Source organism: Pristiophorus japonicus, chromosome Y, assembly GCF_044704955.1.
Source record: "Pristiophorus japonicus isolate sPriJap1 chromosome Y, sPriJap1.hap1, whole genome shotgun sequence".
Classification (NCBI taxonomy): domain Eukaryota; kingdom Metazoa; phylum Chordata; class Chondrichthyes; family Pristiophoridae; genus Pristiophorus; species Pristiophorus japonicus.
In genome coordinates, this window is record NC_092011.1 from 5,960,148 (window position 1) to 5,983,749 (window position 23,602).

A 23,602-nucleotide genomic window follows, 5' to 3' on the forward strand; every position below is an offset into this window, starting at 1 on the left:
CACAGACACCAGACCCCAATCACAGGGCCCAGACTACAAGCACAGAACCCAGACCCCGATCACAGGGCCCAGATCCCGATCACAGGGCTCAGACCTCAATCGCAGGGCCCAGATGCCAATCACAGACAGACACCAATAACAGGGCCCAGACTCCAAACACAGACCCCAGACCACAATCACAGGGCCCAGACCGCAATCACAGACCTCAGACTCCAATCACTGGGCGCAGACGCCAATCATTGGGTGCCGACCACAATCACTGGGCCAAGACCACAATCTCAGGGTCCTTAATCCCCAATCACAGACGCCAGACACCAAACACTGGGCCCAGACCCAGATCACAGGGCCCAGACATCAATCACAGGGCCCAGAACACAATCACATGGCCCAGATCCCGATCACTTGGCCCAGACCCCGATCACAGGGCCCAGACCTGATCACAGGGCCCAGACCCCAATCACTGGCCCCTGATCTCGATCACAGGGCCCAGACCCCAATCACAGGACCCAGACACCAAACACTGGGCCCAGACTCCAAACATTGGGTACCAGACCCCAATCACTGGGCCCAGACCCCGATCATTGGCCCAGTCCCCGATCACAAGCCCCAGGCCCCGATCACTGAGCCACGATCCCAAACACTGGGCCCAGATACCATTCATAGGGCCCAGATCACAATCACAGGGCCCAGACAACGATCACAGGGCGCAGATCCCAAACACTGGGCCCAGACCCCGATCACAGACAGACCCCAATCACAGGGCCCAGTCCCCAATCACAGACCCCAGGCCCCAATCACTGGGCGTTGACCCCAATCACTGGGCTAAGACCACATTCACTGGGCCCAGACCCTAGTCACAGGGCCTAGACCCCAACCACAGGTCCCAGACCCCAATCACAGACCCCAGACCGCAATCACAGACCCCAGACCCCGATCACAGCCCCCAGATCCCAATCGTAGTGCCCAGACCCCAGTCACAGACCCCAGACCCCGATCACAGGGCCCAGATCACGATCACAGGGTCCAGACCCCAATCACTGGGCCCAGAATCCCAGCACAGGGCCCAGACACCAATTGCAGGGCCCAGACGCCAATCACAGACAGACACCAATAACAGGGCCCAGACTCTAATCACAGGGCCCAGACCCCAATCACTGACCCCAGACCTCAATCACAGATCCCAGACCCCGATCACAGGGCCCAGACCACAATCACAGACACCAGACCCCAATCACAGGGCCCAGACTACAATCACAGACCCCAGACCCCGATCACAGGGCCCAGATCCCGATCACAGGGCCCAGACTTCAATCGCAGGGCCCAGACGCCAATCACAGACAGACACCAATAACAGGGCCCAGACCGCAATCACAGAATCCAGACCCCAATCACAGGACACAGTCCCCAATCACAGGACCCAGACCCAAATCACAGGGCCCAGACACCAATCACAGGACCCAGACACCAATCACAGGGCCCAGACCCCAATCACAGAACCCAGACACCAATCACAGGGCCCAGACCCCAATCACAGGACCCAGACCACAAACACTGGGCCCAGACCCCGATCACAGACTGCAGACACAAATCACAGGGCCCAGAATCCAATCACAGGGCCCAAACAGCAATCACAGGGCCCAGACCCCAATCACAGAACCCAGACACCAATCACAGGGCCCAGACCCCAATCACAGGACCCAGACCCCAAACATTGGGCCCAGACCCCGATCACAGACTGCAGACACCAATCACAGGGCCCAGACCCCAATCACAGAACCCAGACACCAATCACAGGGCCCAGACCCCAATCACAGGACCCAGACCCCAAACACTGGGCCCAGACCCCAATCACAGACCGCACACCCCAATCACAGGGCCCATACACCAATCACGGATCCTAGAACCCAATCACAGAACTCAGACCCCAATCACAGGACCCAGACCCCAATCACAGGTCTCAGACACCAATCACTGAGCCCAGACCCCAAACACTGGGCCCAGACCCCAATCATTAGCCCCTGACCCCAATCACAGCGCCCAGACCACAATCACAGGGCCCAGACCCCAAACTCTGGGGTCCAGACACCAAACACTGGGCCCAAAAGACAATCACTGACCCCAGACTCCAATCACAGGGTGCAGACCTTAATCACAGACCCCAGTCCTAAATTACAGACCCCAAATCCCAATCACAGGGCCCATACCCCAATCACAGGGCCCAGACCCCAATCACAGGCAGACCCCAATCACAGACCCCAGACCCCAATCACAGGGCCCAGAACCCAATCACAGGGCCCAGACCCCAATCACAGGGCCCAGACCCCAATCACAGACAGACGCCAATCACAGACCCAGACTCCAATCACAGAACTCAGACCCCAATCACAGGACCCAGACCCCAATCACAGGGCCCAGACACCAATCACAGATCCCAGACACCAATCACAGAACTCAGATCCCGATCACAGTGCCGAGAATCCAATCACAGGGCCCAAACAGCAATCACATGGCCCAGACCCCGATCAAAGGGCCCAGACCACAATCATCAGTGCCCAGACCCCAATCACAGACCGCAGACACCAATCACAGGGCCCAGACACCAATCACAGATCCCAGACCACAATCACAGAACTCAGACCCCAATCACAGGACCCAGACCCCAATCACAGGGCCCAGACACCAATCACTGAGCCCAGAGCGCAAACACTGGGCCCTGACCCTAATCATTGGCCCTTGCCCCCAATCACAGACTCCAATCACAGGGCCCAGACCACAAACACAGGGCCCAGACCCCAAACTCTGGGGCCCAGACACCAAACACTGGTCCCAGAACACAATCACAGACCCCAGATTCCAATCACATTGCGCAGATCTAATCAAAGACCCCAGCCCTCAATTAAAGACTAAAAAATCCCAATCACAGGGTTGAGACTCCAATCACATGGCCCAGACCCCAATCACAGACAGGCCCCAATCACAGACCCCAGACCCCAGGCACAGAAGAAACCCAATCACAGACCCCACACCCCAATCACAGACAGACCCAAATCACAGGGACCAGACCCCAATCACAGACAGACCACAACCACAGGGCCCAGACCCCAATCACAGACCCCAGACCCCAATCACAGGGCCCAGACACCAATCACTGGTTCCTGACCTCAATCATAGGGCCCAGACCCCAATCACAGGGCCCAAACCCCAATCACAGACACACCCCAATCACAGACTCCAGACCCCAATCACAGAACTCAGACCCCAATCACAGGAACCAGACCCTAATCACAGGGCCCAGACACCAATCACAGATCCCAGACCCCAATCACAGAACTCAGACCCCAATCAGAGGACCCAGACCCCAATCACGGGGCCAGACACCATTCACAGATCCCAGACCCCAATCACAGAACTCAGACCCCAATCACAGGACCCACACCCCAACTACTGAGCCAAGACCACAAACACTGGGCCCAGTCCCCAATCACAGGGACCAGACACCAATCACTGGGCCCAAACCACAATCACAGGGCCCAGAGCACAATCAAAGAGCCCAGACATCAATCACTGGGCCCAGACCCCAATCACAGGGCCCAGACCCAAATCACAGGGCCCAGACACCAATCATTGTCCCAGACCCCGATCACTGGCCCAGTCCCCGATCACAAGACCCAGGCACCGATCACAGACCCCAGACCCCAAACACTGCGCCCAGACACCAATCAAGGGGCTGAGACCCGAATCACAGGGCCCAGACCCCAATCACATGGCCCAGACCCCGATCACTTGGCCCAGACCCCGATCACAGGGCCCAGACCTGATCACAGGGTCCAGACCCCAATCACTGGCCCCTGATCTCGATCACAGGACTCAGACCCCAATCACAGGGCGCAGACCACAATCACAGGAGCCAGACCACAATCACAGGGCCCAGACCCCAATCACAGGACCCAGACACCAAACACTGGGCCCAGACTCCAAACATTGGGCCCAGACCCCAATCACTGGGCCCAGACCCCGATCACTGGCCCAGTCCCCGATCACTAGCCCCAGTCCCCGATCACTGAGCCAAGATCACAAACACTGGGCCCAGACACCAATCATAGGGCCCAGATCACAATCACAGGGCCCAGACTACGATCACAGGGCCCAGATCCCAAACACTGGGCCCAGACTACGATCACAGACAGACCCCAATCACAGGGCCCAGTCCCCAATCACAGACCGCAGGCCCCAATCACTGGGCGTTGACCCCAATCACTGGGCTAAGACCATATTCACTGGGCCCAGACCCTAGTCACAGGGCCTAGACCCCAATCACAGGTCCCAGACCCCAATCACAGACCCCAGACCCCGATCACATGGCCCAGACCACAATCACAAACACCAGACCCCAATCACAGGGCCCAGACTACAATCACAGACCCCAGACCCCGATCACAGGGCCCAGATCCCGATCACAGGGCCCAGACCTCAATCGCAGGGCCCAGACGCCAATCACAGACAGACACCAGTAACAGGGCCCAGACCGCAATCACAGAATCCAGACACCAATCACAGGACACAGACCCCAATCACAGGACCCAGACCCAAATCACAGGGCCCAGACACCAATCACAGGACCCAGACACCAATCACAGGGCCCAGACCCCAATCACAGAACCCAGACACCAATCATAGGGCCCAGACCCCAATCACAGGACCCAGACCCCAAACACTGGGCCCAGACCCCGATCACAGACTGCAGATACTAATCACAGGGCCCAGAATCCAATCACAGGGCCCAAACAGCAATCACAGGGCCCAGACTCCGATCAAAGGGCCCAGACCACAATCACCAGGGCCCAGACCGCAATCACAGACCGCACACCCCAATCACAGGGCCCAGACACCAATCACAGATCCTAGACCCCAATCACAGAACTCAGACCCCAATCAGAGGACCCAGACCCCAATCACAGGGCTCAGACACCAATCAATGAGCCCAGACCCCAAACACTGGGCCCAGACCCCAATCATTAGCCCCTGACCCCAATCACAGGGCCCAGACCACAATCACAGGGCCCAGACCCCAAACTCTGGGGTCCAGACACCAAACACTGGGCCCAAAAGTCAATCACTGACCCCAGACTCCAATCACAGGGTGCAGACCTTAATCACAGACCCCAGTCCTAAATTACAGACCCCAAATCCCAATCACAGGGCCCATACCCCAATCACAGGGCCCAGACCCCAATCACAGGCAGACCCCAATCACAGACCCCAGACCCCAATCACAGGGCCCAGAACCCAATCACAGGGCCCAGACCCCAATCACAGGGCCCAGACCCCAATCACAGACAGACGCCAATCACAGACCCAGACTCCAATCACAGAACTCAGACCCCAATCACAGGACCCAGACCCCAATCACAGGGCCCAGACACCAATCACAGATCCCAGACACCAATCACAAAACTCAGATCCCGATCACAGGGCCGAGAATCCAATCACAGGGCCCAAACAGCAATCACATGGCCCAGACCACGATCAAAGGGCCCAGACCACAATCATCAGTGCCCAGACCCCAATCACAGACCGCAGACACAAATCACAGGGCCCAGACACCAATCACAGATCCCAGACCCCAATCACAGAACTCAGACCCCAATCACAGGACCCAGACCCCAATCACAGGGCCCAGACACCAATCACTGAGCCCAGAGCGCAAACACTGGGCCCTGACCCCAATCATTGGCCCCTGCCCCCAATCACAGACCCCAATCACAGGGCCCAGACCACAATCACAGGGCCCAGACCCCAAACTCTGGGGCCCAGACATCAAACACTGGTCCCAGAACACAATCACAGACCCCAGATTCGAATCACAGGGCGCAGACACTAATCAAAGACCCCAGCACTCAATTACAGACACCAAATCCCAATCACAGGGTTGAGACTCCAATCACATGGCCCAGACCCCAATCACAGACAGGCCCCAATCACAGACCCCAGACCCCAAGCACAGAGAGAACCCAATCACAGACCCCACACCCCAATAACAGAGAGACCCAAATCACAGGGACCAGACCCCAATCACAGACAGACCACAACCACAGGGCCCAGACCCCAATCACAGACCCCAGACCCCAATCACAGGGCCCAGACACCAATCACTGGCTCCTGACCTCAATCACAGGGCCCAGACCCCAATCACAGGGCCCAGACCCCAATCACAGACCCCACACTCCAATCACAGGGCGTGCACCCTAATCACAGACACCAGTCCTCAATTACAGACCCCAAATCCCAATCACAGGGCCCAGACCGCAATCACAGGGCCAAAACATCATTCGCAGGGCCAGACACCAATCACAGGGCCCAGACCCCAATCACAGGGCCCAGACCCCAATCACAGGGCCCAGACCCCGATCAAGGGCCCAGACCATGAACAGAGACTGCAGGCATTAATCCCAGGGCCCAGAATCCAATCACATGTCCCAGAGACCAATCACAGGGCACAGACACAAATCACAGGGCATAGACACCAATCACAGAGCCCAGACCCCGATCACAGGGCCCAGACAACAATCACAGGGCCCAGACCCCGATCACAGGGCCCAGACACCGATCACAGGGCCCAGACCCCAATCACAGGGCCCAGACCCCAATCACTGGGCCCAGACCCCGATCACTGGCCCAATCCCCGATCACAAGCCCCAGGCCCCGATCACTGAGCCAAGATCCCAAACACTGGGACCAGACACCAATCATAGGGCCCAGATCACAATCACAGGGCCCAGACTACGATCACAGGGCCCAGATCCCAAACACTGAGCCCAGACCCCGATCACAGACAGACCCCAATCACAGGGCCCAGTCCCCAATCACAGACCCCAGGCCCCAATCACTGGGCGTTGACCCCAATCACTGGGCTAGGACCACATTCACTGGGCCCAGACACTAGTCACAGGGCCTAGACCCCAATCACAGGTCCCAGACCCCAATCACAGACCCCAGACACCAATCACAGACCCCAGACCCCGATCACAGACCCCAGATCCCAATCGTAGTGCACAGACCCCAATCACAGACCCCAGACCCCGATCACAGGGCCCAGATCACGATCACAGGGCCCAAACCCCAATCGCAGGGCCCAGACGCCAATCACAGACAGACACCAATAACAGGGCCCAGACTCCAATCACAGGGCCCAGACGCCAATCACTGACCCCAGACCTCAATCACAGACCCCAGACCCCGATCACAGGGCCCAGACCACAATCACAGACACCAGACCCCAATCACAGGGCCCAGACTACAATCACAGACCCCAGACCCCGATCACAGGGCCCAGATCCCGATCACAGGGCCCAGACATCAATCGCAGGGCCCAGACGCCAATCACAGACAGACACCAATAACAGGGCCCAGACCGCAATCACAGAATCCAGACCCCAATCACAGGACACAGACACCAATCACAGGACCCAGACCCAAATCACAGGGCCCAGACACCAATCACAGGACCCAGACATCAATCACAGGGCCCAGACACCAATCACAGAACCCATACACCAATCACAGGGCCCAGATCCCAATCACAGGACCCAAACCACAAACACAGGGCCCAGACCCCGATCACAGACCGCAGACACTAATCACAGGGCCCAGAATCCAATCACAGGGCCCAAACAGCAATCACAGGGCCCAGACCCCGATCAAAGGGCCCAGACCACAATCACCAGGGCCCAGACCCCAATCACAGACCGCACACCCCAATCACAGGGCCCAGACACCAATCACAGATCCTAGACCCCAATCACAGATCTCAGACCCCAATCACAGGACCCAGACCCCAATCACAGGGCTCAGACACCAATCACTGAGCCCAAACCCCAGACACTGTGCCCAGACCCCAATCATTAGACCCTGACCCCAATCAGAGGGCCCAGACCACAATCACAGGGCCCAGACCCCAAATTCTGGGGTCCAGACACCAAACACTGGGCCCAAAAGACAATCACTGACCCCAGACTCCAATCACAGGGTGCAGACCTTAATCACAGACCCCAGTCCTCAATTACAGACCCCAAATCCCAATCACAGGGCCCATACCCCAATCACAGGGCCCATACCCCAATCACAGACAGATCCCAATCACAGACCCCAGACCCCAATCACAGACCCCAGACCCCAATCACAGGGCCCAGAACCCAATCACAGGGCCCAGACCCCAATCACAGACAGACGCCAATCACAGACCCCAGACTCCAATCACAGAACTCAGACCCCAATCACAGGACCCAGACCCCAATCACAGGGCCCAGACACCAATCACAGATCCCAGACACCAATCACAGAACTCAGATCCCGATCACAGATCCTAGACCCCAATCACAGACCTCAGACCCCAATCACAGGACCCAGACGCCAATCACAGGGCTCAGACACCAATCACTGAGCCCAGACCCCAAACACTGTGCCCAGACCCCAATCATTAGCCCCTGACCCCAATCACAGGGCCCAGACCCCAAATTCGGGTGTCCAGACACCAAACACTGGGCCCAAACGACAATCTCTGACCCCAGACTCCAATCACAGGGTGCAGACCTTAATCACAGACCCCAGTCCTCAATTACAGACCCCAAATCCCAATCACAGGGCCCATACCCCAATCACAGGGCCCAGACCCCAATCACAGACAAACCCCAATCACAGACCCCAGACCCCAATCACAGGGCCCAGAACCCAATGAAAGGGCCCAGACCCCAATCACAGGGCCCAGACCCCAATCACAGACAGACGCCAATCACAGAACCCAGACTCCAATCACAGAACTCAGACCCCAATCACAGGACCCAGACCCCAATCACAGGGCCCAGACACCAATCACAGATCCCAGACACCAATCACCGAACTCAGATCCCGATCACAGGGCCAAGACCGCAATCACATGGCCCAGACCCCGATGCCAGGGCACAGACCACGATCACAGGGCCCAGACACCAATCACAGGGCCCAGACCCCAATCACTGGGCCCAGACCCCGATCACTGGGTTAGTCCCCGATCACAAGCCCCAGGCCCGAATCACTGAGCCAAGATCCAAAACACTGGGCCCAGACACCAATCACAGGGCCCAGATCACAATCACAGGGCCCAGACTAGGATCACAGGGCCCAGATCCCAAACACTGGGCCCAGACCCCGATCACAGACAGAACCCAATCACAGGGCCCAGACCCCAATCACAGACCCCAGGCCCCAATCACTGGGCGTTGACCCCAATCACTGGGCCAAGACCACGTTCACTGGGCCCAGTCACTAGTCACAAGGTCTAGACCCCAATCACAGGGCCCAGACCCCAATCACAGACCCCAGACACAAATCACAGACCCCAGACACCGATTACACACCCCAGACACGAATCTCAGTGCCCAGACCCCAATCACCGACCCCAGACCCCGATCACAGGGCCCAGATCCCGATTACAGGACCCAGACCCCAATCACTGGGCCCAGAACCCCAGCACAGGGCCCAGAGCCCAATCGCAGTGCCCAGATGCCAATCACAGAGAGACACCAATAACAGGGCCCAGACTCCAATCACAGATCCCAGACCACAATCACAGAGCCCAGACCACAATCACAGTCCCCAGACCACAATTACTGGTCGCAGACCCCAATCATTGGCTGCAAACCACAATCACTGGGCCAAGACCACAATCACAGGGTTCAGAATCCGCAATCACAGACTCCAGACACCAAACACTGGGCCCAGACCCCGATCACAGGGCCCAGACATCAATCACAGGGCCCAGAACACAATCACATGTCCCAGACCCCGATCACATGGCACAGACCCCGGTCACAGGGCCCAGTCCCCGATCACAGGGCCCAGACCAAATCACTGGCCCCTGATCTCGATCACTGGTGCCAAACCCCAATCACTGACCGCAATCAAAGCGCCCAGACCTTAATCACAGACCCCAGACACCAATCACAGGACCCAGAACCCAATCACAGGACCCAGACCCCAATCACAGGACCCAGACCCCAATTACAGGAACCCAGACCCCAATCATAGGGCCCAGACCCCAATCACAGGACCCAGACACCAATCACTGTGCCCAGACCCCAATCATTAGCCCCTGACCCCAATCACAGGGCCCAGACCACAATCACAGGGCCCAGACCCCAAATTCTGGGGTCCAGACTCCAAACACTGGGCCCAAAAGACAATCACTGACCGAGACTCCAATCACAGGGTGCAGACCTTAATCACAGACCCCAGTCCTCAATTACAGACACAAAATCCCAATCACAGGGCCCATACCCCAATCACAGGGCCCATACCCCAAACACAGACAGACCACAATCACAGACCCCAGACCCCAATCACAGGGCCCAGAACCCAATCACGGGGCCCAGACCCCAATCACAGGGCCCAGACAAAATCACAGACAGACGCCAATCACAGACCCCAGACTCCAATCACAGAACTCAGACCCCAATCACAGGACCCAGACCCCAATCACAGGGCCCAGACACCAATCACAGATCCCAGACACCAATCACAGAACTCAGATCCCGATCACAGATCCTAGACCACAATCACAGAACTCAGACCCCAATCACAGGACCCAGACCCCAATCACAGGGCTCAGACACCAATCACTAAGCCCAGACCACAAACACTGTGCCCAGACCCCAATCATTAGCCCCTGACCCCAATCACAGGGCCCAGACCACAATCACAGGGCCCAGACCCCAAATTCTGTGGTCCAGACACCAAACACTGGGCCCAAAAGACAATCACTGACCCCAGACTCCAATCACAGGGTGCAGACCTTAATCACAGACCCCAGTCCTCAATTACAGACACCAAATCCCAATCACAGGGCCCATACCCCAATCACAGGGCCCAGACCCCAATCACAGACAGACACCAATCACAGACCCCAGACCCCAATCACAGGGCCCAGAACCCAATCACGGGGCCCAGACCCCAATCACAGGGCCCAGACCCCAATCACAGACAGACGCCAATCACAGACCCCAGACTCCAATCACAGAACTCAGACCCCAATCACAGGACCCAGACCCCAATCACAGGGCCCAGACACCAATCACAGATCCCAGACACCAATCACAGAACTCAGATCCCGATCACAGATCCTAGACCCCAATCACAGAACTCAGACCCCAATCACAGGACCCAGAAACCAATCACAGGGCTCAGACACCAATCACTGAGCCCAGACCCCAAACACTGTGCCCAGACCCCAATCATTAGCCCCTGACCCCAATCACAGGGCCCAGACCACAATCACAGGGCCCAGACCCCAAATTCTGGGGTCCAGACTCCAAACACTGGGCCCAAAAGACAATCACTGACCGAGACTCCAATCACAGGGTGCAGACCTTAATCACAGACCCCAGTCCTCAATTACAGACACCAAATCCCAATCACAGGGCCCATACCCCAATCACAGGGCCCATACCCCAAACACAGACAGACCCCAATCACAGACCCCAGACCCCAATCACAGGGCCCAGAACCCAATCACGGGGCCCAGACCCCAATCACAGGGCCCAGACAAAATCACAGACAGACGCCAATCACAGACCCCAGACTCCAATCACAGAACTCAGACCCCAATCACAGGACCCAGACCCCAATCACAGGGCCCAGACACCAATCACAGATCCCAGACACCAATCACAGAACTCAGATCCCGATCACAGATCCTAGACCACAATCACAGAACTCAGACCCCAATCACAGGACCCAGACCCAATCACAGGGCTCAGACACCAATCACTAAGCCCAGACCACAAAAACTGTGCCCAGACCCCAATCATTAGCCCCTGACCCCAATCACAGGGCCCAGACCACAATCACAGGGCCCAGACCCCAAATTCTGTGGTCCAGACACCAAACACTGGGCCCAAAAGACAATCACTGACCCCAGACTCCAATCACAGGGTGCAGACCTTAATCACAGACCCCAGTCCTCAATTACAGACACCAAATCCCAATCACAGGGCCCATACCCCAATCACAGGGCCCAGACCCCAATCACAGACAGACCCCAATCACAGACCCCAGACCCCAATCACAGGGCCCAGAACCCAATCACGGGGCCCAGACCCCAATCACAGGGCCCAGACCCCAATCACAGACAGACGCCAATCACAGACCCCAGACTCCAATCACAGAACTCAGACCCCAATCACAGGACCCAGACCCCAATCACAGGGCCCAGACACCAATCACAGATCCCAGACACCAATCACAGAACTCAGATCCCGATCACAGATCCTAGACCCCAATCACAGAAATCAGACCCCAATCACAGGACCCAGAAACCAATCACAGGGCTCAGACACCAATTACTGAGCACAGACCCCAAACACTGTGCCCAGACCCCAATCATTAGCCCCTGACCCCAATCACAGGGCCCAGACCACAATCACAGGGCCCAGACCCCAAATTCTGGGGTCCAGACTCCAAACACTGGGCCCAAAAGACAATCACTGACCCCAGACTCCAATCACAGGGTGCAGACCTTAATCACAGACCCCAGTCCTCAATTACAGACACCAAATCCCAATCACAGGGCCCATACCCCAATCACAGGGCCCATACCCCAATCACAGACAGACCCCAATCACAGACCCCAGACCCCAATCACAGGGCCATGAACCCAAACACGGGGCCCAGACCCCAATCACCGGGCCCAGACCCCAATCACAGACAGACGCCAATCACAGACCCCAGACTCCAATCACAGAACTCAAACCCCAATCACAGGACCCAGACCCCAATCACAGGGCCCAGACACCAATCACAGATCCCAGACACCAATCACAGAACTCAGATGCCGATCACAGATCCTAGACCACAATCACAGAACTCAGACGCCAATCACAGGACCCAGACCCCAATCACAGGGCTCAGACAGCAATCACTGAGCCCAGACCCCAAACACTGTGCCCAGACCCCAATCATTAGCCCCTGACCCCAATCACAGGGCCCAGACCACAGTCACAGGGCCCAGACCCCAAATTCTGGGGTCCAGACACCAAACAGTGGGCCCAAAAGACAATCACTGACCCCTGACTCCAATCACAGGGTGCAGACCTTAATCACAGACCCCAGTCCTCAATTACAGACCCCAAATCCCAATCACAGGGCCCATACCCCAATCACAGGGCCCAGACACCAATCACAGACAGACCCCAATCACAGACCCCAGACCCCAATCACAGGGCCCAGAACCCAGTCACGGGGCCCAGACCCCAATCACATGGCCCAGACCCCAATCACAGACAGACGCCAATCACAGACCCCAGACTCCAATCACAGAACTCAGACCCCAATCACAGGACCCAGACCCCAATCACAGGGCCCAGACACCAATCACAGATCCCATACACCAACCACAGAACTCAGATCCCGATCACAGATCCTAGACCACAATCACAGAACTCAGACCCCAATCACAGGACCCAGACCCCAATCACAGGGCTCAGACACCAATCACTGAGCCCAGACCCCAAACACTTGCCCAGACCCCAATCATTAGCCCCTGACCCCAATCACAGGGCCCAGACGACAATCACAGCGCCCAGACCCCAAATTCTGGGGTCCAGACACCAAACACTGGGCCCAAAAGACAATCACTGACCCCAGACTCCAATCACAGGGTGCAGACCTTAATCACAGACCCCAGTCCTCAATTACAGACTCCAAATCCCAATCACAGGGCCCATACCCCAATCGCAGGGCCCAGACCCCAATCACAGACCCCAGACCCCAATCACAGGGCCCAGAACCCAATCACAGGGCCCAGAACCCAATCACAGGGCCCAGACCCCAATCACAGACACACGCCAATCACAGACCCCAGACTCCAATCACAGAACTCAGACACCAATCACAGGACCCAGACCCCAATCACAGGGCCCAGACACCAATCACAGATCCCAGACACCAATCACAGAACTCAGATCCCGATCACAGATCCTAGACCCCAATCACAGAACTCAGACCCCAATCACAGGACCCAGACCCCAATCACAGAACCCAGACAACAATCACTGTGCCCAGACCCCAATCATTAGCCCCTGACCCCAATCACAGGGCCCAGACCACAATCACAGGGCCCAGACCACAAATTCTGGGGTCCAGACACCAAAAACTGTGCCCAAAAGACAATCACTGACCCCAGACTCCAATCACAGGGTGCAGACCTTAATCACAGACCCCAGTCCTCAATTACAGACACCAAATCCCAATCACAGGGCCCAGAACCCAATCACGTGGCCCAGACCCCAATCACAGGGCCCAGACCCCAATCACAGACAGACGCCAATCACAGACCCCAGACTCCAATCACAGAACTCAGACCCCAATCATAGGACCCAGACCCCAATCACAGGGCCCGGACACCAATCACAGATCCCAGACACCAATCACAGAACTCAGATCCCGATCACAGATCCTAGACCACAATCACAGAACTCAGACGCCAATCGCAGGACCCAGACCCCAATCACAGGGCTCAGAAACCAATCACTGAGCCCAGATCCCAAACACTGTGCCCAGACCCCAATCATTAGCCCCTGACCCCAATCACAGGGCCCAGACCACAATCACAGGGCCCAGACCGCAAATTCTGGGGTCCAGACACCAAACATTGGGCCCAAAACACAATCACTGACCCCAGACTCCAATCACAGGGTGCAGACCTTAATCACAGACACCAGTCCTCAATTACAGACCCCAAATCCCAATCACAGGGCCCATACCCCAATCACAGGGCCCAGACCCCAATCACAGACAGACCCCAATCACAGACCCCAGACCCCAATCACAGGGCCCAGAACCCAATCACGGGGCCCAGACCCCAATCACAGGGCCCAGACCCCAATCACAGACAGACGCCAATCACAGACCCCAGACTCCAATCACAGAACTCAGACCCCAATCACAGGACCCAGACCCCAATCACAGGGCCCAGACACCAATCACAGATCCCAGACACCAATCACAGAACTCAGATCCCGATCACAGATCCTAGACCACAATCACAGAACTCAGACCCCAATCACAGGACCCAGACCCCAATCACAGGGCTCAGACACAAATCACTGAGCCCAGACCCCAAACACTGTGCCCAGACCCCAATCATTAGCCCCTGACCCCAATCACAGGGCCCAGACCACAATCACAGGGCCCAGACCCCAAATTCTGGGGTCCAGACACCAAACACTGGGCCCAAAAGACAATCACTGACCCCAGACTCCAATCACAGGGTGCAGACCTTAATCACAGACCCCAAATCCCAATCACAGGGCCCATACCCCAATCGCAGGGCCCAGACCCCAATCACAGACCCCAGACCCCAATCACAGACCCCAGACCCCAATCACAGGGCCCAGAACTCAATCACAGGGCCCAGACCCCAATCACAGACAGACGCCAATCACAGACCCCAGACTCCAATCACAGAACTCAGACCCCAATCACAGGACCCAGACCCCAATCACAGGGCCCAGACACCAATCACAGATCCCAGACACCAATCACAGAACTCAGATCCCGATCACAGATCCTAGACCCCAATCACAGAACTCAGACCCCAATCACAGGACCCAGACCCCAATCACAGGGCTCAGACACCAATCACTGAGCCCAGACCCCAAACACTGTGCCCAGACCCCAATCATTAGCCCCTGACCCCAATCACAATGCCCAGACCACAATCACAGGGCCCAGACCCCAAATTCGGGGGTCCAGACACCAAACACTGGGCCCAAAAGACAATCACTGACCCCAGACTCCAATCACAGGGTGCAGACCTTAATCACAGACCCCAGTCCTCAATTACAGACCCCAAATCCGAATCACAGGGCCCATACCCCAATCACAGGGCCCAGACCCCAATAACAGACAGACCCCAATCACAGACCCCAGACCCCAATCACAGGGCCCAGAACCCAATTACAGGGCCCAGACCCCAATCACAGGGCCCAGACCTCAATCACAGACAGACGCCAATCACAGACCCCAGACTCCAATCGCAGAACTCAGACCCCAATCACAGGACCCAGACCCCAATCACAGGGCCCAGACACCAATCACAGATCCCAGACACCAATCACAGAACTCAGATCCCGATCACAGGGCGCAGACCGCAATCACAGGGCCCAGACCCCGATCGCAGGGCGCAGACCACGATCACAGGGCCCAGACACCAATCACAGGGCCCAGACCCCAATCACTGGGCCCAGACCCCGATCAGTGGGTTAGTCCTCGATCACAAGCCCCAGGCCCCAATCACTGAGCCAAGATCCCAAACACTGGGCCCAGACACCAATCACAGGGCCCAATTCACAATCACAGGGCCCAGACTAGGATCACAGGGCCCAGATCCCAAACACTGGGCCCAGACCCCGATCACAGACAGACCCCAATCACAGGGCCCAGACCCCAATCACAGACACCAGGCCCCAATCACTGGGCGTTGACCCCAATCACTGGGCCAAGACCACATTCACTGGGCCCAGACACTAGTCACAAGGTCTAGACCCCAATCACAGGGCCCAGACCCCAATCACAGACCCCAGACCCAAATCACAGACCCCAGACACCGAGCACACACCCCAGACACGAATCTCAGTGCCCAGACCCCAATCACCGACCCCAGACCCCGATCACAGGGCCCAGATCCCGATTACAGGGCCCAGACCCCAATCACTGGGCCCAGAATCCTAGCACAGGGCCCAGACCCCAATCGCAGTGCCCAGATGCCAATCACAGAGAGACACCAATAACAGGGCCCAGACTCCAATCACAGATCCCAGACCACAATCACAGAGCCAAGACCACAATCACAGTCCCCAGAGCACAATTACTGGTCGCAGACCCCAATCATTGGCTGCAAACCATAATCACTGGGCCAAGACCACAATCACAGGGTCCAGAATCGAAATCACAGACTCCAGACACCAAACACTGGGCCCAGACCCCGATCACAGGGCCCAGACATCAATCACAGGGCCGAGAACACAATCACATGGCCCAGACCCCGATCACATGGCACAGACCCCGATCACAGGGCCCAGTCCCCGATCACAGGGCCCAGACCAAATCACTGGCCCCTGATCTCGATCACTGGTGCCAAACCCCAATCACTGCCCGCAATCAAAGCGCCCAGACTTTAATCACAGACCCCAGACACCAATCGCAGGACCCAGAACCCAATCAAAGGACCCAGACCCCAATCACAGGACCCAGACCCCAATCACAGGACCCAGACCCCAATCACAGGAACCCAGACCCCAATCATAGGGCCCAGACCCCAATCACAGGACCTAGACACCAATCACAGGGCCCAGACCCCAATCACAGGACCCAGAACACAAACACTGGGCCCAGACCACAATCACAATACCCAGACCCCAAACATTGGGCCCAGAACCCAATCACTGGCTCCTGACCTCAATCACAGGGCCTAGACACTGATCACAGACCGCAGACACTAATCACAGGGCCCAGAATCCAATCACAGGGCCCAAACAGCAATCACATGGCCCAGACCCCAATCACAGGACCCAGACACGGAACACTGGGCCCAGACTCCAAACATTGGGCCCAGACCCCAATCACTGGCTCCTGACCTCAATCACAGGGCCCAGACACCGATCACTGACCGCAGACACTAATAACAGGGCCCAGAATCCAATCACAGGGCCCAGACAGCAATCACAGGGCCCAGATCACGATCAAACGGCTCAGACCACAATCACAGGGCCCAGACACCAATCACAGACAGCAGACCACAATTACAGGGCCCAGACACCAATCACAGATCCCAGAACCCAATCACAGAAGTCAGATCCCAATCACAGGATCCAGACCCCAACCACAGGGCCCAGACACCAATCACAGATCCCAGACCCCAATCACTGGGCGTTGATCCCAATCACTGGGCTAAGACCACATTCACTGGGCCCAGACCCTAGTCACAGAGCCTAGACCCCAATCACAGAACCCAGACCCCGATCACAGACCCCAGATCCCAATCGTAGTGCCCAGACCCCAATCACAGACCCCAGACCCCGATCGCAGGGCCCAGATCACGATCACAGGGCCCAGACCCCAATCACTGGGCCCAGAACCCCAGCACAGGGCCCAGACCCCAATCGCAGGGCCCAGACGCCAATCACAGAAAGACACCAATAACAGGGCCCAGACTCCAATCACATGGCCCAGACCTCAATCACTGACCCCAGACCTCAATCAGAGACCCCAGACCCCGATCACAGGGCCCAGACCACAATCACAGACACCAGACCCCAATCACAGGGCCCAGACTACAATCACAGACCCCAGACCCCGATCACAGGGCCCAGATCCCGATCACAGGGACCTGACCTCAATCGCAGGGCCCAGACGCCAATCACAGACAGACACCAATAACAGGGCCCAGACCGGAATCACAGAATCCAGACCCCAATCACAGGACACAGACCCCAATCACAGGACCCAGACCCAAATCACAGGGCCCAGACACCAATCACAGGACCCAGACACCAATCACAGGGCCCAGACACCAATCACAGAACCCAGACACCAATCACAGGGCCCAGATCCCAATCACAGGACCCAGACCCCAAACACAGGGCCCAGACCCCGATCACAGACCGCAGGCACTAATCACAGGGCCCAGAATCCAATCACAGGGCCCAAACAGCAATCACAGGGCCCAGACCCCGATCAAAGGGCCCAGACCACAATCACCAGGGCCCAGACCCCAATCACAGACCGCACACCCCAATCACAGGGCCCAGACACCAATCACAGATCCTAGACCCCAATCACAGAACTCAGACCCCAATTACAGGACCCAGACCCCAATCACAGGGCTCAGACACCAATCACTGAGCCCAGACCCCAAACACTGTGCCCAGACCCCAATCATTAGCCCCTGACCCCAATCACAGGGCCCAGACCACAATCACAGGGCCCAGACCATAAATTCTGGGGTCCAGACACCAAACACTGGGCCCAAAAGCCAATCACTGACCCCAGACTCCAATCACAGGGTGCAAACCTTAATCACAGACCCCAGTCCTCAATTACAGACACCAAATCCCAATCGCAGGGCCCATACCCCAATCACAGGGCCCATACCCCAATCACAGACAGACCCCAATCACAGACCCCAGACCCCAATCACAGGGCCCAGAACCCAATCACGGGGCCCAGACCCCAATCACAGGGCCCAGACCCCAATCACAGGCAGACGCCAATCACAGAACCCAGACTCCAATCACAGAACTCAGACCCCAATCACAGGACCCAGACCCCAATCACAGGGCCCAGACACCAATCACAGATCCCAGACACCAATCACAGAACTCAGATCCCGATCACAGATCCTAGACGACAATCACAGAACTCAGACCCCAATCACAGGACCCAGACCCCAATCACAGGGCTCAGACACCAATCACTGAGCCCAGACCCCAAACACTTTGCCCAGACCCCAATCATTAGCCCCTGACCCCAATCACAGGGCCCAGACCACAATCACAGCACCCAGACCCCAAATTCTGGGGTCCAGACACCAAACATTGGGCCCAAAAGACAATAACTGACCCCAGACTCCAATCACAGGGTGCAGACCTTAATCACAGACCCCAGTCCTCAATTACAGACCCCAAATCCCAATCACAGGGCCCATACCCCAATCACAGGGCCCAGACCCCAATCACAGACAGACCCCAATCACAGACCCCAGACCCCAATCACAGGGCCCAGAACCCAATCACGGGGCCCAGACCCCAATCACAGGGCCCAGACCCCAATCACAGACAGACGCCAATCACAGACCCCAGACACCAATCACAGAACTCAGACCCCAATCACAGGACCCAGACCCCAATCACAGGGCCCAGACACCAATCACAGATTCCAGACACCAATCACAGAACTCAGATCCCGATCACAGATCCTAGACCCCAATCACATAACTCAGACCCCAATCACAGGACCCAGACCCCAATCACAGGGCTCAGACACCAATCACTGAGCCCAGACCCCAAACACTGTGCCCAGACCCCAATCATTAGCCCCTGACCCCAATCACAGGGCCCAGACCACAATCACAGGGCCCAGACCCCAAATTCTGGGGTCCAGACACCAAACACTGGGCCCAAAAGACAATCACTGACCCCAGACTCCAATCACAGGGTGCAGACCTTAATCACAGACCCCAGTCCTCAATTACAGACACCAAATCCCAATCACAGGGCCCATACTCCAATAACAGGGCCCATACCCCAATCACAGACAGACCCCAATCACAGACCCCAGACCCCAATCAAAGGGCCCAGAACCCAATCACGGGGCCCAGACCCCAATCACAGGGCCCAGACCCCAATCACAGACAGACGCCAATCACAGACCCCAGACTCCAATCACAGAACTCAGACCCCAATCACAGGACCCAGACCCCAATCACAGGGCCCAGACACCAATCACAGATCGCAGACACCAATCACAGAACTCAGATCCCGATCACAGATCCTAGACCACAATCACAGAACTCAGACCCCAATCACAGGACCCAGACCCCAATCACAGGGCTCAGACACCAATCACTGAGCCCAGACCCCAAACACTGTGCCCAGACCCCAATCATTAGCCCCTGACCCCAATCACAGGGCCCAGACAACAATCACAGGGCCCAGACCCCAAATTCTGGGGTCCAGACACCAAACACTGGGCCCAAAAGACAATCACTGACCCCAGACTCCAATCACAGGGTGCAGACCTTAATCACAGACCCCAGTCCTCAATTACAGACACCAAATCCCAATCACAGGGCCCATACCCCAATCACAGGGCCCATACCCCAATCACAGACAGACCACAATCACAGACACCAGACCCCAATCACAGGGCCCAGAACCCAATCACGGGGCCCAGACCTCAATCACAGGGCCCAGACCCCAATCACAGACAGACGCCAATCACAGACCCCAGACTCCAATCACAGAACTCAGACCCCAATCACAGGACCCAGACCCCAATCACAGGGCCCAGAACCCAATTACAGGGCCCAGACCCCAATCACAGGGCCCAGACCTCAATCACAGACAGACGCCAATCACAGACCCCAGACTCCAATCGCAGAACTCAGACCCCAATCACAGGACCCAGACCCCAATCACAGGGCCCAGACACCAATCACAGATCCCAGACACCAATCACAGAACTCAGATCCCGATCACAGGGCGCAGACCGCAATCACAGGGCCCAGACCCCGATCGCAGGGCGCAGACCACGATCACAGGGCCCAGACACCAATCACAGGGCCCAGACCCCAATCACTGGGCCCAGACCCCGATCAGTGGGTTAGTCCTCGATCACAAGCCCCAGGCCCCAATCACTGAGCCAAGATCCCAAACACTGGGCCCAGACACCAATCACAGGGCCCAATTCACAATCACAGGGCCCAGACTAGGATCACAGGGCCCAGATCCCAAACACTGGGCCCAGACCCCGATCACAGACAGACCCCAATCACAGGGCCCAGACCCCAATCACAGACACCAGGCCCCAATCACTGGGCGTTGACCCCAATCACTGGGCCAAGACCACATTCACTGGGCCCAGACACTAGTCACAAGGTCTAGACCCCAATCACAGGGCCCAGACCCCAATCACAGACCCCAGACCCAAATCACAGACCCCAGACACCGAGCACACACCCCAGACACGAATCTCAGTGCCCAGACCCCAATCACCGACCCCAGACCCCGATCACAGGGCCCAGATCCCGATTACAGGGCCCAGACCCCAATCACTGGGCCCAGAATCCTAGCACAGGGCCCAGACCCCAATCGCAGTGCCCAGATGCCAATCACAGAGAGACACCAATAACAGGGCCCAGACTCCAATCACAGATCCCAGACCACAATCACAGAGCCCAGACCACAATCACAGTCCCCAGAGCACAATTACTGGTCGCAGACCCCAATCATTGGCTGCAAACCATAATCACTGGGCCAAGACCACAATCACAGGGTCCAGAATCGAAATCACAGACTCCAGACACCAAACACTGGGCCCAGACCCCGATCACAGGGCCCAGACATCAATCACAGGGCCGAGAACACAATCACATGGCCCAGACCCCGATCACATGGCACAGACCCCGATCACAGGGCCCAGTCCCCGATCACAGGGCCCAGACCAAATCACTGGCCCCTGATCTCGATCACTGGTGCCAAACCCCAATCACTGCCCGCAATCAAAGCGCCCAGACTTTAATCACAGACCCCAGACACCAATCGCAGGACCCAGAACCCAATCAAAGGACCCAGACCCCAATCACAGGACCCAGACCCCAATCACAGGACCCAGACCCCAATCACAGGAACCCAGACCCCAATCCTAGGGCCCAGACCCCAATCACAGGACCTAGACACCAATCACAGGGCCCAGACCCCAATCACAGGACCCAGAACACAAACACTGGGCCCAGACCACAATCACAATACCCAGACCCCAAACATTGGGCCCAGAACCCAATCACTGGCTCCTGACCTCAATCACAGGGCCTAGACACTGATCACAGACCGCAGACACTAATCACAGGGCCCAGAATCCAATCACAGGGCCCAAACAGCAATCACATGGCCCAGACCCCAATCACAGGACCCAGACACGGAACACTGGGCCCAGACTCCAAACATTGGGCCCAGACCCCAATCACTGGCTCCTGACCTCAATCACAGGGCCCAGACACCGATCACTGACCGCAGACACTAATAACAGGGCCCAGAATCCAATCACAGGGCCCAGACAGCAATCACAGGGCCCAGATCACGATCAAACGGCTCAGACCACAATCACAGGGCCCAGACACCAATCACAGACAGCAGACCACAATTACAGGGCCCAGACACCAATCACAGATCCCAGAACCCAATCACAGAAGTCAGATCCCAATCACAGGATCCAGACCCCAACCACAGGGCCCAGACACCAATCACAGATCCCAGACCCCAATCACTGGGCGTTGATCCCAATCACTGGGCTAAGACCACATTCACTGGGCCCAGACCCTAGTCACAGAGCCTAGACCCCAATCACAGAACCCAGACCCCGATCACAGACCCCAGATCCCAATCGTAGTGCCCAGACCCCAATCACAGACCCCAGACCCCGATCGCAGGGCCCAGATCACGATCACAGGGCCCAGACCCCAATCACTGGGCCCAGAACCCCAGCACAGGGCCCAGACCCCAATCGCAGGGCCCAGACGCCAATCACAGAAAGACACCAATAACAGGGCCCAGACTCCAATCACATGGCCCAGACCTCAATCACTGACCCCAGACCTCAATCAGAGACCCCAGACCCCGATCACAGGGCCCAGACCACAATCACAGACACCAGACCCCAATCACAGGGCCCAGACTACAATCACAGACCCCAGACCCCGATCACAGGGCCCAGATCCCGATCACAGGGACCTGACCTCAATCGCAGGGCCCAGACGCCAATCACAGACAGACACCAATAACAGGGCCCAGACCGG